The 13,493-nt window shown below is 38.5% G+C and overlaps 1 protein-coding gene across 1 annotated transcript in view; it reads right to left on the bottom strand.

The window, feature by feature from the left end:
• The window catches only part of Ccdc171 (coiled-coil domain containing 171), a 324,843-nt gene that overhangs the window by 65,383 nt on the left and 245,967 nt on the right, over window positions 1–13,493 (bottom strand). The window lies entirely within an intron of this gene.

Here is a 13,493-nt window from a genome sequence, read left to right as displayed (position 1 = left end):
GGAATGCTACTTACTGGGTTGTGCATCACAGCTTGCTCAGACTGCTTTGCTACAGAACTCAGGACCATCATCCCAGAGGTGGCACCCCCATACACAATGGGCTTCCCCCCTCATCGGTCAATGATTAATAAAATGCCCTACAAGTTTGCCTGCAGTTGGATCTTACAGAAGCATTTTCTCATTTGAGGCTTCCTCCTCTCTTATGATTCTAGCTTGTGTCAAGTTGACAAAAAATTAGCCAGAACAATCGCCAACCAAAATTAAATCAAGATCATGAAAATAATTTAACTAGACCATAACAAGCAATGAGATACAAGTTTAAAATCCCCTACCTTTTAAAATAAAATGAACCAACGGATATAACACAGAATTCTCTAAGACTTTCAAAGAACTAACACCAAGAATAATAATAATAATAATAATAATAATAATCTGTAAAATAGAAAAGTTATACTTCCAAATTCTTCTATAAAGCAAGCCAACAAAAGGAGATAATTATAGGCTAGTCTCTCACCCCCTCCCAATCCTACACTCCCTCTCTCCCTCTTCTCCTCCCATGCCCCTCCCCCAGTCCACTGATAAGAGAGGTCCTCCTCCCCTTCCATCTGACCCTGGCCTATTAGGTCTCATCAGGACTGGCTGCATTGTCTTCATTTGTGGCATAGTAAAGCTGCCCCCCAACTCGGGGGTGGTGGTCAAAGAGCCAGCAACTGAGTTCTTGTCAGAGACAGTCCCTGTTCCCCTTACTAGGATCCTACTTGGAGACTGAGATGCCCTGGGCTATATCTGTACAGGGGTTATCATGATGCATGGTCCTTGGTTGGAGTATCAGTCTCAGAAAAGACCCCAGACCCCTGTGGTTCTGTTGTTCTCCTTGTGGAGCTCCCGTCCCTTCCAGGTCATTCTGTCTCCCACTTCCTTCATAAGATTCATAGTCCAAAGTTTGGCTATGATATCACTCCTAGGCATATATCCAAAATATGCTCAAGTATAAAACAAGGACATTTGCTCAACCATGTTTGTAGAAGCTTTATTCAGAAGAGCCAGAATCTGGAAACAATCCAGATGTCCCTTAATTGAGGAATGGATACAGAAATTGTGGTACATTTACACAATGGAATACCATCTCTGGTTTTAAGTTATACGACAGAGCTACAGTAATAAAAATTGCATGATACTGGCATAAAAACAGACACACTGATCAATGGAATATAACTGAGGACCTTGATATAAATAAGATCCCATACTTATCACAATCGCTAGCTATTAAAGACATGCCATCCAGACTCACAATAAGGTGTCTGCATATCTACGTATATTTAGAAAGTGACATCAGTGAGTACAGCTAGCATATGGCTGTAACCTCAATTGCTGACGTGGAAGCGCAGCAACAAAGCTCACACAGTGAAGGTGAGAATGGAAAGCAGGCCAGTACCGTTGTTCAGGAAAGCAGCCATACACTTAGATATGCCCAGCAACCACATTCCTGAGCAGTTTAAGAGCATTAAGTTGATTGAAAATAAGCCAGATCAAAAGGTCATGTCCCTAACACATACATAATCATCTGATAATATGGTTAAGAAATATACATATAAATGATACCATGTATGTCAATTTTCTCAGTTTCATGATTGTCTGAAAGCTTCATGAGATATAGCAGAGAGGAAATGAATAGAGGGGACAGAGGAACTTCTTTTGCCACATTGGCAATTTTCTGTGAATCCAAAATTATTTCAGAACTAAAAAGCAATCTACAATGTCTAATATTTATAAAGATAATTGGTCTTCTGGGTTTAAGTCTGTCATAGGTTTTTCTGGCCTGGGTGGTAGACTAAATGCATAAAAATTGTAAATTCAGTGTGAAGCTTCACAGCTTCTGAGTGGCTATTATAGCCATATAAAGGTTCACTGAGGTATATAGACTTTGCATCTGGTTAATTTCACTTTGTGGTGTTTGTTTACAAGTTCTTTATAATAGAATTTTCACTTAAAAGATAACTTAACAGAGTACAGGGAATCATAAGAAAGAAGGGGAGTTAGTCTGATGGGGAAAGGATAGGAGCTCCACAAGGACCAAATATATCTGGGCACAGGGTCTTTTCTGAGACTGACATTCAACCAAGGACCATGTATGGATATAACCTAGAACCTCCACTCAGATGTAGCCTGTGGTAGCTCAGTAACCAATTGGTTTCCCAAAGTGAGGGGAACAGGGACTATTTCTAACAGGAACTCAATGACTGGCTCTTTGGTCTCCCCACCCCCAAAGGGAGGAGCAGTCCTGTTAGGCCACAGAGGAGGGCTTTGCAGCCAGTCCTGAAGATACCTGATAAAACAGGATCAGATGAATGGGGAGGAGGTCCCCCCTATCAGTGGACTTGGAAAGGGGCACGGTGGAGATGAGGGAGGGAGGGAGGGACTGGGAGGGAATGAGGGATCGGGACACGGCTGGGATACAGAGTTAATAAAATGTAACTTATAAAAAAAAAAAAGATAACTTAAGTTGGTGTTTTCCTGGTAATACCATTTATTCTGTGAAAGGCATTCAATAAACATGTGAAACAATTAATGAATCACTTTTCCACCCAAACATGTCATGTAACTTTTACCATTTCAGCTATGTTTTGATTAGCTTATACACACGTGTGTGTATACATATATTTGTGTGAATATATATTCATATATATATATATATATATATATATATATATATATGAAAGTGAATCTAAGTTCATTTTTCTCTTTTGGCATTGAAATGGCCCCAGACTTGACTTATCTCATCACTCAAGATTTTTACTGGCACCCTCTTTGAAGGATGTAAATATAGTAGCTTTTCAGGTATGAGAGGGGCCTCATGGGAAGCCATGCTCAGCAGAGTTGCAGAATGCTTTTGCAGCAGACTTTTTTAGAATGATGTTTTCTTTTTATCTTGTTTAGACTCTGAACTTTTTTCTGGCTTCCACTCAACCATGGCATACACAACTTAAATGTGCCAAAAATAAAACCAATTCTTTTTCAAATATGTTATTTTCAATCAGAATTGAATCAAAGCCAATGTTTAAGACTAAGTGCAGATGCTAGATTGATGGTGATTACTGCTCTTATTATGTTGGAGGTTAACATAATGGAGTACTAAAGGGATAATGACAGACAGAGAAGAAATCGCATGGTGCTTCATCCATGAGTACAGAGGAGGGACTGAAGAATAATTGAAGACTAGGGAAAATGTTCCTCTTAGAAACCATTGCATATGGACATGAAACCAGGAAAAGCATCAATAATCTTGGAAAAATTCAGAGTCGTGTTTCTCAGAGGATACTGCTAGATCAATAGCAGCTACAGCCACAACACAACAGTTATAATAAATTACCTTGCTTTGGGAACTTAAAACTTTAGGTATCTACAAAATGCTTATTATATAATAAATTACAGGTTGTCAGTGGGCTTATTAGTGTGGTGCAAAGCAGCACGTGATAAGCTGAGAATGGTGCACCTATCGGATGACCCAGAGTTGTGACGTGTGCTGAAGAAACCCAACTCCAATACTTTAGCTCTCAAAATTATCATAGTCCTGATTTTTTAAGCACCTGCTACACTCTGACAGCCTTAGACATTTTACTATGGAGGTTATTAAAGTTGTTTGGGATTCCATTGACATGTGTGTGTAAGACACATTGTGTAAAAGTATATATGAGAAGTTTTATTCTATTGTAATTGTGTGATCTGGAATTCAGGTAGTTAAAGCTTGTTCAAATGTCAAAATCGTAACACACTATGGTGCTATATAAAAATGCCACACAAACTTGTAACAATTTAAAGTCTGCTCCTCAGAGATCATATTCGTGGTTCTCCAATTCTTACTAAGTAACATACACCTGTGCGGGATGATATATATTACTCACTCACAAGGACATTCCCTGGTTACACTAAATAAAGCATGCACAAACCCGAACACAGCCTGCTTTCTGTGACAGCATATATAATCTCTATCTGTACATAATCTCTGAGCACCCATGCTCTGGGTGCTAAAAATAGAGGGCTTTTAGTCAGCCAGAGCCCTGCTAACCTCGGTGTCCCTGTGATCATATGATAAGCAAATAGATTATGGCTCGGCAAGGAAGTAAGTCAGGGTGAGAACAACACAATGTAAAAGGAGAAGGAAGGTGTGTTTCATTCAGTAATGAGAGAAGGCTTTCTGACTTCATTGTGAAGCAAGACATTGATGGAAGGATTTGGGGTGTAGGAGCCAGCAAGCACGAACCTCTGACACTACACTGTAGTCACCATGATCAAGTCAGAGCCCAAAAGTCAGTGTTGCTCTCACTCAGTGAATGAAGTAGGAATGCAGCAAGGCCAGGATCACAAGGAGCCCAGGACTGACTGGGCTGTAAAGGCAGCAAGAGGGTATTAAGCTGTACGCACATAGAAAGAGTAAGTTCAGATTTGCTCATAAATAGGGGAAAGAGGCACATTTGATAATTTTATACTGAAATTAAGTAGACAAAACCCCAATAGAATATACTATGTCTTCAAAACATCTACTTTAAAAGAAAATCCATTTTGACAGGCAATGCAAAGCAAGGTTTATGACATATCTAGGCCCTTTCCTGATCCTTTTTGCTTCCCAAATGGGCACAGCATACATGTTGGCAATTGATGTTTCCCAGGTTGGTGGCCAATTGTTCCTCATAGAAGACTGTTAACACTGAGGTTTCTTTAACTTTATCCCCCAATATGCTCACACATCCTAAGTCATCCCAGTCAGTAAGCCAATAGCATGAGGCTAGAAAGTTTCTTCCAAACTTGTTCAGCCTAAAATTAGGGACATATAATGTTATATCATTCATCATTATAAAGTTAATGAATCTGAGTTTCAGTAGTAATATGAACTGTTTTCAGGGTGACAACTTGGCATCTTTAATTATTTTCCAGAAATCTCTGACTGTACCTTCTGTAAACTCAACAAACTGATACTTCTCTGTGCGCCTTTGATAATTCTTGCATAGTTGTTTCTTTTGAATTGAAATACTACTGCCTTAGATGAAGAGGTGAGCCTGAGAGGAGGCAACAAGTAAACTAAACTTGCTCACAAAGTTCCTGAAACTTAGGAGGCTTGCAAGCCCCTCCTCAGGTTATTTGAGCAGTAGCAGTTGCTGGGCATGGAGGTCTCTACAAACTATAGTTACATTCAAGAATGCAGCTTTTGTGATTTGCCATTCATGCTAGGGTGGGCTTTTCACTGATACAACTACCTCTGAGTCATCTGTGGTCTGAAAGTAACTCCTTCTGTAGACTCATGTAAAGTTCAAAATCCTTTCTTCTAGATAGTTGGATAAATTTTACACATGACCATTTTGGCATAAGGACATATTGGTTCTAAGGAATTACTGACTAAAACATTTCCTTTCTGTACACTATGAAAGAATAACACAACAAGAATGCCATGAAATCCCATGTAAGCTCCTGATGCACTGGACAGGAGAGTTTAACTAACTAACAAGAATACTGTAGTTCAGTACAGAGAGATGACAGTGATGTGCATCACTGTGTGGAGCCTATTCCACAACCTGAGTTCCCTTCCTATGACACCTCACCCAAAGTCCTTACACCCAGGATAATCTGCACTTTAGGACTTCTCAAAGTTTGGGGATAGGAGACTACCACATAGTAAATAGTACATCACCAGGAAATAGGGAAGCATTCTCAATTAAAAACTCAGAAACCTGCCCGGCAATAGTTTCAAAGTAAAATCTGAAAAGGGATCATCTAAGGATCTTTATTATCACATTTTGTCCACTGTAATTATTCATAGATTTTTGTTCATATAGTTTTGAGAGTCTGATACTTAGAATTTTTGATATGTGGTGATAGGCATGAATGATAAAATAATTTTCATCTTTAAAATATGTATGTTATGGATTGTATTAAATCACTTTATAATTTATGATTAAATGTCTAGTATGATATTTATCTAGTTTTAAATGAGCTAGAAGCCAACAAATATGGTCTTAACATCAAGTTTGGGACAGTAACCAATACTATTGTCAATAACTTATAATGTTTGAGAGGTCTATGGGGCCCCATTGGCTAACAACTCAAAAAGAAGTAATCCATTCCTGGTCCTGAGTGGTTTTTTTGTAGCATATGGCATCTAGTTGATGTACTGCCCCCTCACCTTTAAAAGATAAGTCCAACTAACTACATACACACACACACAGCTTATATAATAGGTTTTCAGAAGGCTTGTTCAAAAGGCCTTGGGGTTATTTATCCCTCCCACACACCCTCCTCTACTTATATGTGAGCCGCAGAACATGGATAAATCTAGTTTGCACTGAATTGGGAGTTTCATCCCTACTGACTAGCTTTTATTAGCCTGGAAGATGCTATGAATACTACCAGAGGAGAAAAGTAGTCATTAGTCTCACACAACTATGAATCCTGCCTGGCAAAATATAGCCATTAGTGCAATAGTGGCATGAATGTTACAGGAGTGACCAATCGCTTTTGTTAAAATGGGATTTAACGCACACCACATAAGATGGAACCTAACATTCTCAGTGACCCCGAGAGCTTGTTAGGTAGATAAGTCAAAGTCCCTAAGGGAAAACTTAACTGTTATTTTTCTGGTAAATGGACATAATAATATCTCCTAATTACTTACTGCTATACTCGTAGACCAGTGAATCTCTCAACTCTCATCACACCTCTTTTTTGCAACAGATGGTAATTAACACAGAACTCCACACTGGTCAATAGGAAAAGACTGATAAACATCAGAATGTTCAGTCCTAAACAGACATCCTTCCCTTCAAGGTTTGTGGACTTAAGGGAAAGAGGGGACAGAAAGATATTAAGAGCCAGAGATAGTCCATGACTTCAAAGAAACAGTGTCTTCCAGATATAACATGGCACATGCATTTTTGAACTCGCCATAGTTGTGACAGCACATACAAGACCAAGTTCATGCCAGACAAAATTCATCCATGGAGAAAAGGAGGGAAGTTGGGCATGAAACTCTTTTAATTTGCATTTCCCTGACTGCTAATGAAGTTGAATAAACATTTGTTGGCCATCTGTATTTCATCTTTGAGCACTGTCTACTTTACTGGTCAATTTTTGAGTTGGTTTTGTTGCTGTTTAGTTTTCTGATTTCTTTGTATACTCTATATATTAATCTTCTGATGGTATATAACTAGAAATGTTTTCTTCCTTTATGGAGGACATCTCCTCATTAAATTAACTTTTTTCTGTTGTTTAGAAACTTTTTAATTTCATGAGGTTCCATGGTCTGTTTGGGGGCCTTATTTCCTGAGTGACCATAGTACTATGCAGAATGTCCTAATCAAGGATTTTCTCTAATAGTTCCAGCTCTTTCATTAAGATTGTTAATCCATTTGGAGCTGATTTTTTGTAGAAAGGGATCACAAGGGTGTATGTCATTCATTTGAACATAGATACCCAATTTTCCCAGAACTATTTATTGAAGAGGATATCTTTTCTCCAATGTGTGGGTTGAGCACCTTTGTTAAAAATCAAGTGGGTGTAGTTGTATGGGCTTATAGTCAGTTCCTTTACTCAATTTAATAATCTACATGATGATTCTTTTTTTTTTTTTTTTTTTTTTTTTGGCCAATACCATGGTGATTTTGTTATTACGTCCTGTTCTGTAGTATAATTTGAAGTCAGATATGGTCATGATTTTATTTTCCTTAGGACTGCTTTGTCTATCCAGGGTCTTTTGTGCCTCCATGTAAGTTTTTTCTCTTTCTATAAAGAAATAGCATTGGCATTTTAAAGACTTATTCTTTTTAACTATGTGTAGGTGTATGTCTGCATGTGGGTGTGTATATATGCCGCCAGAGGTATCAAGTCCCCTGGAGTTGAAATTACAGATGGTGATAAGCTAACCTTACATGAGTACTGGGAACTGAACTCAGGTTTTTTGGTTGAACAGCAAGGGCTCTTAATCACTGATCCATGTCTCCAGCCTTTAACAAAAATAAAATCTTTTTTTTTTTCTTTTTGAGACAGGGTCTCAACTGAGTCCTGGCTGGCCTAGGACTTACCCTTGAAATCACAGAGATCTACCTGCTCCTGCCTCCCAAATGCTTCCACCACACCCATCCACACTGGAGTTTTGATAAAGATTAAGTTTCTAAGGCAAACATTTTCACAATGCTTCAAGTCCATAAACATGGGAGGCCTTTTGAACAACCAGTGACTTCAGTTTCTTCAGCATTTTAAATCTTTTCACTGCCTTGGTTAAATTTAATCCAAGCATTTTTTGAGGCAATTTTAAACAAGATTCTTTTCCTAATTTCCTTCTCAGCATGCCTGTTAATGGTATTCAGGAAGGCTACTTGATTTTTGTATGTTAATGTTCTATTGTGCCACTTTGCTGAAGTTGTTGATCAGGTAGAAGTATTTCTGGTGAAGACGTTAGGGTCTCTTACAACACCGAATCATAACATATACATATAATGAGACTTTTGTTTCTCCCTTGCCTATCTATATCCTTGTTTCTTTCTCTTGTCCTGTTGCTGTGTCTAAGACTTGAAGACTATATGCAGTATAAGTGGGGAAACTAGATACCTTTATCTTGCTCTTTATTTAATGGAAATACTTTGAAGTTTCCCCCACTTGTATAATGATGGCTCCTAGCTTACTGTATATAGTCTTTATTTGGTTGAGATGTGTTCCTTTTATTCCTAATGAACTTTTGACTTTTTGATACTAGTCATCCATAGAGTTGTGAGGAATAGGTCATTATCGTTTGGTTTTAATTCCCCTGATGGTTAGTGGTAATGGAACAATTTTTTTCATACATCTATTAGCCACTATGTTCTCTAGAAAAATAACCATTCAGGTATTTGTACATTTTTAAATTGGGTTACCAGGTTTTGTGCTACACAGTTGTATGAGTTTCTTGTATATTTTAAACATTAATGTCTTGTTATATAGATATTTACAAATATTTTCTACCATTGTATAGGTTGCCTCTTCATTTTGTTGATTGTGTTCCTTGCAGAAACTTTTAAGATGTATTATTTTATAACACAGCATTTATCTCATCACGGGGTAACTAGAAAAGAGACAAAGGCCTTTCTAGAAAGAGTCTCGCTAAGGGGAAATGCAAGAACTATACTATCAAAATGGTACAGCCTCAGGTGAAAGGTTCTAAACAACTATGGGCTAAGGCTTCTAAACATATTTGGGTTAGCTACCTAAAGGGATGCTTTATGACAGATGAATTAGGGTTATAATACCTGGACATAATGAAGAATTTTAACACTAAAAGACAGACATGCCAGCACATATAACTTTTGAAGAATGTAACAAGAAGTACATGATATCACCATACAAAATATTTCTCTATAAATACCAATACTCAAAAACAAAATCTTTGAGACAGTCTCTCTCATACATTTCTAGCTGGCCTTGAACTGAGTAAGTAGCCAAAGGTGACCTCAAACTGTTAACTCTCCTGTGTTCAACTCCTGGGTGCCAGGATTCCAGATTGTGCCAACATAGCTGGTTTATATGGTACTAGAGATAGAACTCAGAGCTTTCTGCTTGCTAGGCAAGCAGTCCACCAACAGCTACCCAAAATACATCTGTTCTCATTTAAAATTATTTCAGGTATTCGTCACAGCACAGAAAATCTGACTGACAGGAGAAGATTGTAGAAGACACAATGGTCTCAGGAATCAGCTAGTTCTATGTCAAGAATGTACAAGGAATGGAGGGAAGAATTGGGGGTAGACATGATTAAAATACCTTGTGTATTTGTATGAAATTGTCAAGGAATAAATTTCTTAAAGATTTATTTTATATATGTGTGTGTGTTTAGCTGCATGTATGCACGTATGTGCCTGCACCAGGTGTGTGCCTATGAAGGTCAGAAGAGGGAGTTAGATCCCTTGAAACTAGAGTCACAGGCAACTCTGAGTTGCCACGTAGGTGCTGGAAACTGAATTCAGGGTCCTCTTCAAGAACAGTAAATACTCTTAACCTCTAAGCCATCTCCCCAGCCCCTAAGAAACCTTTTTCTTTGATATAGTTGCATGTATTTTTATAGTTGTGGCCTATGTTTTTGGAACATTCTCAAAGCATAACTACCTGGACTAATGCAAGGAGCTTTTCTGGTTTTTCTAAACCTTTCTTTTAGGTGTTTTACAGTGTACTGTAGGAAACCATTTCGGGTTTTGCTTATGGCATAAGATAGAGGTCTGTTTTGTTCTTTAGTCTTTTTGTGTGCATGAATTTGTGGGTGCAGAAGCATGTGGAGGCACAGGGCTCCACCTGCTTCTGTCTTCCCAGTGATAGGATGCACATCTGTATCTCCAAGCCCAACTTTTTTGTGTGGGTGATGAGGATGAAACTCAGGTGCTTTCACAAACACTTTACCAACCTAGCTCTCAGCTCCAATTTTATTCTTTCACATGTATGCATTCAAAGTAAATATTTAAGCTATGGTTCTGGAAACTCCATGTTTGACAAATGAAGAGAGAAAGGTTTACCACTGTGGGAAGATTCAGGATCACACTTAGTTTTCCTCTTCAATTCAAATAAATACATATATATGATAACATGTTAAAATACATTTAAGAGTGCTAACCTACTTCAGAAAACTTAAGGCATCTCTGTAATTAGTGGAAGGAATGATTTCTGTGTGGAATTTTAGAGCAAATGATTTACAGCGGCTCCCTTAATCCTTAAGTTGCATATTCATTGCTGTATTTTCCTCTAACTGCTGTCACTTAAATTGTCATGGAGAACAGGGCAAATCAGGGTCAGTTTATATAAGCGCCATCAATCTGAAGAGCGTCATCAGTCTTTATTTCAAGGCATTATGCAAAGAAAACTGACATTAAGAGAGCCTTAACTGACAGCAAATGAAATCAATCAGCAAATCACTAAGCCATAATAAACTCACTCAATTTGCAGATAACCCTTCCTGTTCCAGGTCTTCACCTAGGCAGTCCATCAAACAGGAAGATAAAATGAACAGCAATTCTGGTTGTAGCACTTCAAAGTTCAAATGCTCATGGGCTTCAGTCTCTTAATAATAAGCCACGAAAGGTATTAGCTAGGAAGGTTACACTTGTACTTAAAATTGGCTTCAGAAATGAGGGGGGAAAAAAGAAAGAATCAAGTTTAAGATCTTGGTTTTGCCTTTTTTTATATTAATGACAAAAATTGCATCATTCATCGCTTTTCTTATTTGTTGCCACCTACAACTGAAATGTGCAACATAAAAAAGAAATCTGTACTTTTGTTTTGTTATTTTTTCTTTTTTGCTAAGTGAATATAAAATATTTTACACATAGACAAATAGTGCCACCATTCCACAGAATTGGAATGCGAAATTCCAACAAAAAAAAGGTAAATCATGCACATAACAGTAACAAAAGGGTTGAAAAGAGCAATAATGGGTGAAATTTCCATAACTAAGATAGAAATGTCTGAGCATTCCCACGCCTCCATCTTGGATTGAAACACTGAGGTTATTGAATGTTTGATCCTTCTGAAGGCACATGAGAACGTGTTCTCAATCAAAAACTGCTAAGAGTCAAATGACTGAAATGCTCCCCCGTGTACTGAGGTCCCTGTTCCTGACCCAGACCTTTCACAGCTCAGTCCAGCACAGCTTGTGTCCATACAGAGCCTCCGGGTGTGCAAAGCACGTTCACGAGTACATTGTCCCACCGACCTTCCCGCATTCCTGTGAGCCACAAGGCGGGCTTCCTCACCTCTCCAGAGGTGGGAGCGATGGCTCAGTGCTGCTCACGGCTTGCCACAGTTTTAAGTTACAGTGCAGGACTTTGGTGCTGCTGTTCTGACTCCACATGATTTCCCTAATGCCTTGATACCTTGCTCCTTAGGAAATGGAATTATTCTATCCTTCCTAAAGGCCATGCTGTTAAGAAACTAACTACCAAAAAGAAAAAAGGAAAAAGAAAAAATGAGCATGTTGGTGGGTGCCTATAATTCCAGCAGTCAGGCAGCCTCATCTCTGCGAGTTCAAGCCAGCCTGGTCTACAAAGCGAGTCCAGAACAGCCAAGGCTATGCAGAGAAACAACAAAACAACAAAACAAAACAAAAACCTAACTAGCTGCCATCCTGATCAACATGATGTTGTAGCACAGTCGGTGATGACAAACTGCAGCCACGCAGCTGCCAGCCTCCCTGGTGTGGCTTGTCTGCGTGTCTCAGACAAGGGCATTGCAATCACAGCTGGGCACTAAGGCATCTTATACCTGACCCCGGAACATGAACCAAATATTAAAGAAAACCGCTTCAGACACCCCAACAGTCCTGTCATCCCAAGATGCACCAGAATGGGAATCTATTGCACTGAGGAAGAATCTAATGTGCTAGATTAAAAGCTCTGGGAAATGGTGACTGTGGGACAGAGGCCCAATCACACTCGGCATACCAAGCGCAATAATCCACATTTTCTCTTCCCAAACGATAACGCTGTGTCCCATGAAAAGGACAGCAGTTGTGCTACAGACTAATGAAAATCCCTGCTATATGCATCCTGTGTTCAGAAGGAAAGCTTGAATCAGCTCGCAGCAGAGCATTATAGCCTCTTCAAATTTCCTTAATAGCGGGTTCTGCTAAGATTTCAGTTTCTTTCTAAGTATTTTCCTTAAAAAAATGAAATTATAGAATTAGAATGATTACTTTGTGAATCATACTCATTTTAAAGCATTCCTAGCAGATCTTACGTAGAGTAAACTCAGGGCACTGATGTCAGACCGTTCCCACGGTCCATGAACACACCATCCAGTGTGTTCATGAACACACCATCCAGTGTGTTCATGGGTAGCAAGCATGGAAGTACAACAGTCTGCAAGGCTGCAGCAGAAGCTATAGTGCTCCCATTTTTTGCCCTCACATGTCATCTTTTTCTTTCAAATGGCAAGGAGAGATGAAAAGTACCAAAGGGGGTGTGCGGAGGCCAAATTTCTGATCTAAATAACAACCCATAGAGTGAGACATGAACTATTACATGCATTAAACATTTCTTAAAGCATAGCAGCTTTTAATAGTAGTTTCTGGCTAGTGGTGTGCAAGATTACATTTTACCAATGGAGTTAAAAAATGCTTTACCATAACAAATCATTTTAAATAAAACATAGAAACTAAGGAAAGAAAAGTAGAGTGTTATCTTATAAAATCAATACTCTAAAACATAAAAAAGATAACTGTGTTGCTGGGTTCAAAAGAATACTTACAAGGTAGTCTGTGTGGCCTCGTTACTATTTGGATAGGTACATATGAAAATACATTATACATAAATGATGCTTGCTTATGAGTTTGTATTTATGGCTAAAAGTAACAAGAAAGGCATATAAAGGTTAACTCTGGATGTCTAGATGCCGAATTTCAGATGATCTTAATTTTCTCTTACACCTACTGGGGTATGATCTTTTGTCAGGATCATACACAGCTTTCATAATTTAAAAAGAAACAATTTTTA

The sequence above is a fragment of the Meriones unguiculatus genome, chromosome 12 (assembly GCF_030254825.1).
Source record: "Meriones unguiculatus strain TT.TT164.6M chromosome 12, Bangor_MerUng_6.1, whole genome shotgun sequence".
NCBI lineage: Eukaryota > Metazoa > Chordata > Mammalia > Rodentia > Muridae > Meriones > Meriones unguiculatus.
Note: the sequence above shows the minus strand (reverse complement) of the source record. Positions and strands in the feature narration are given on the sequence as shown.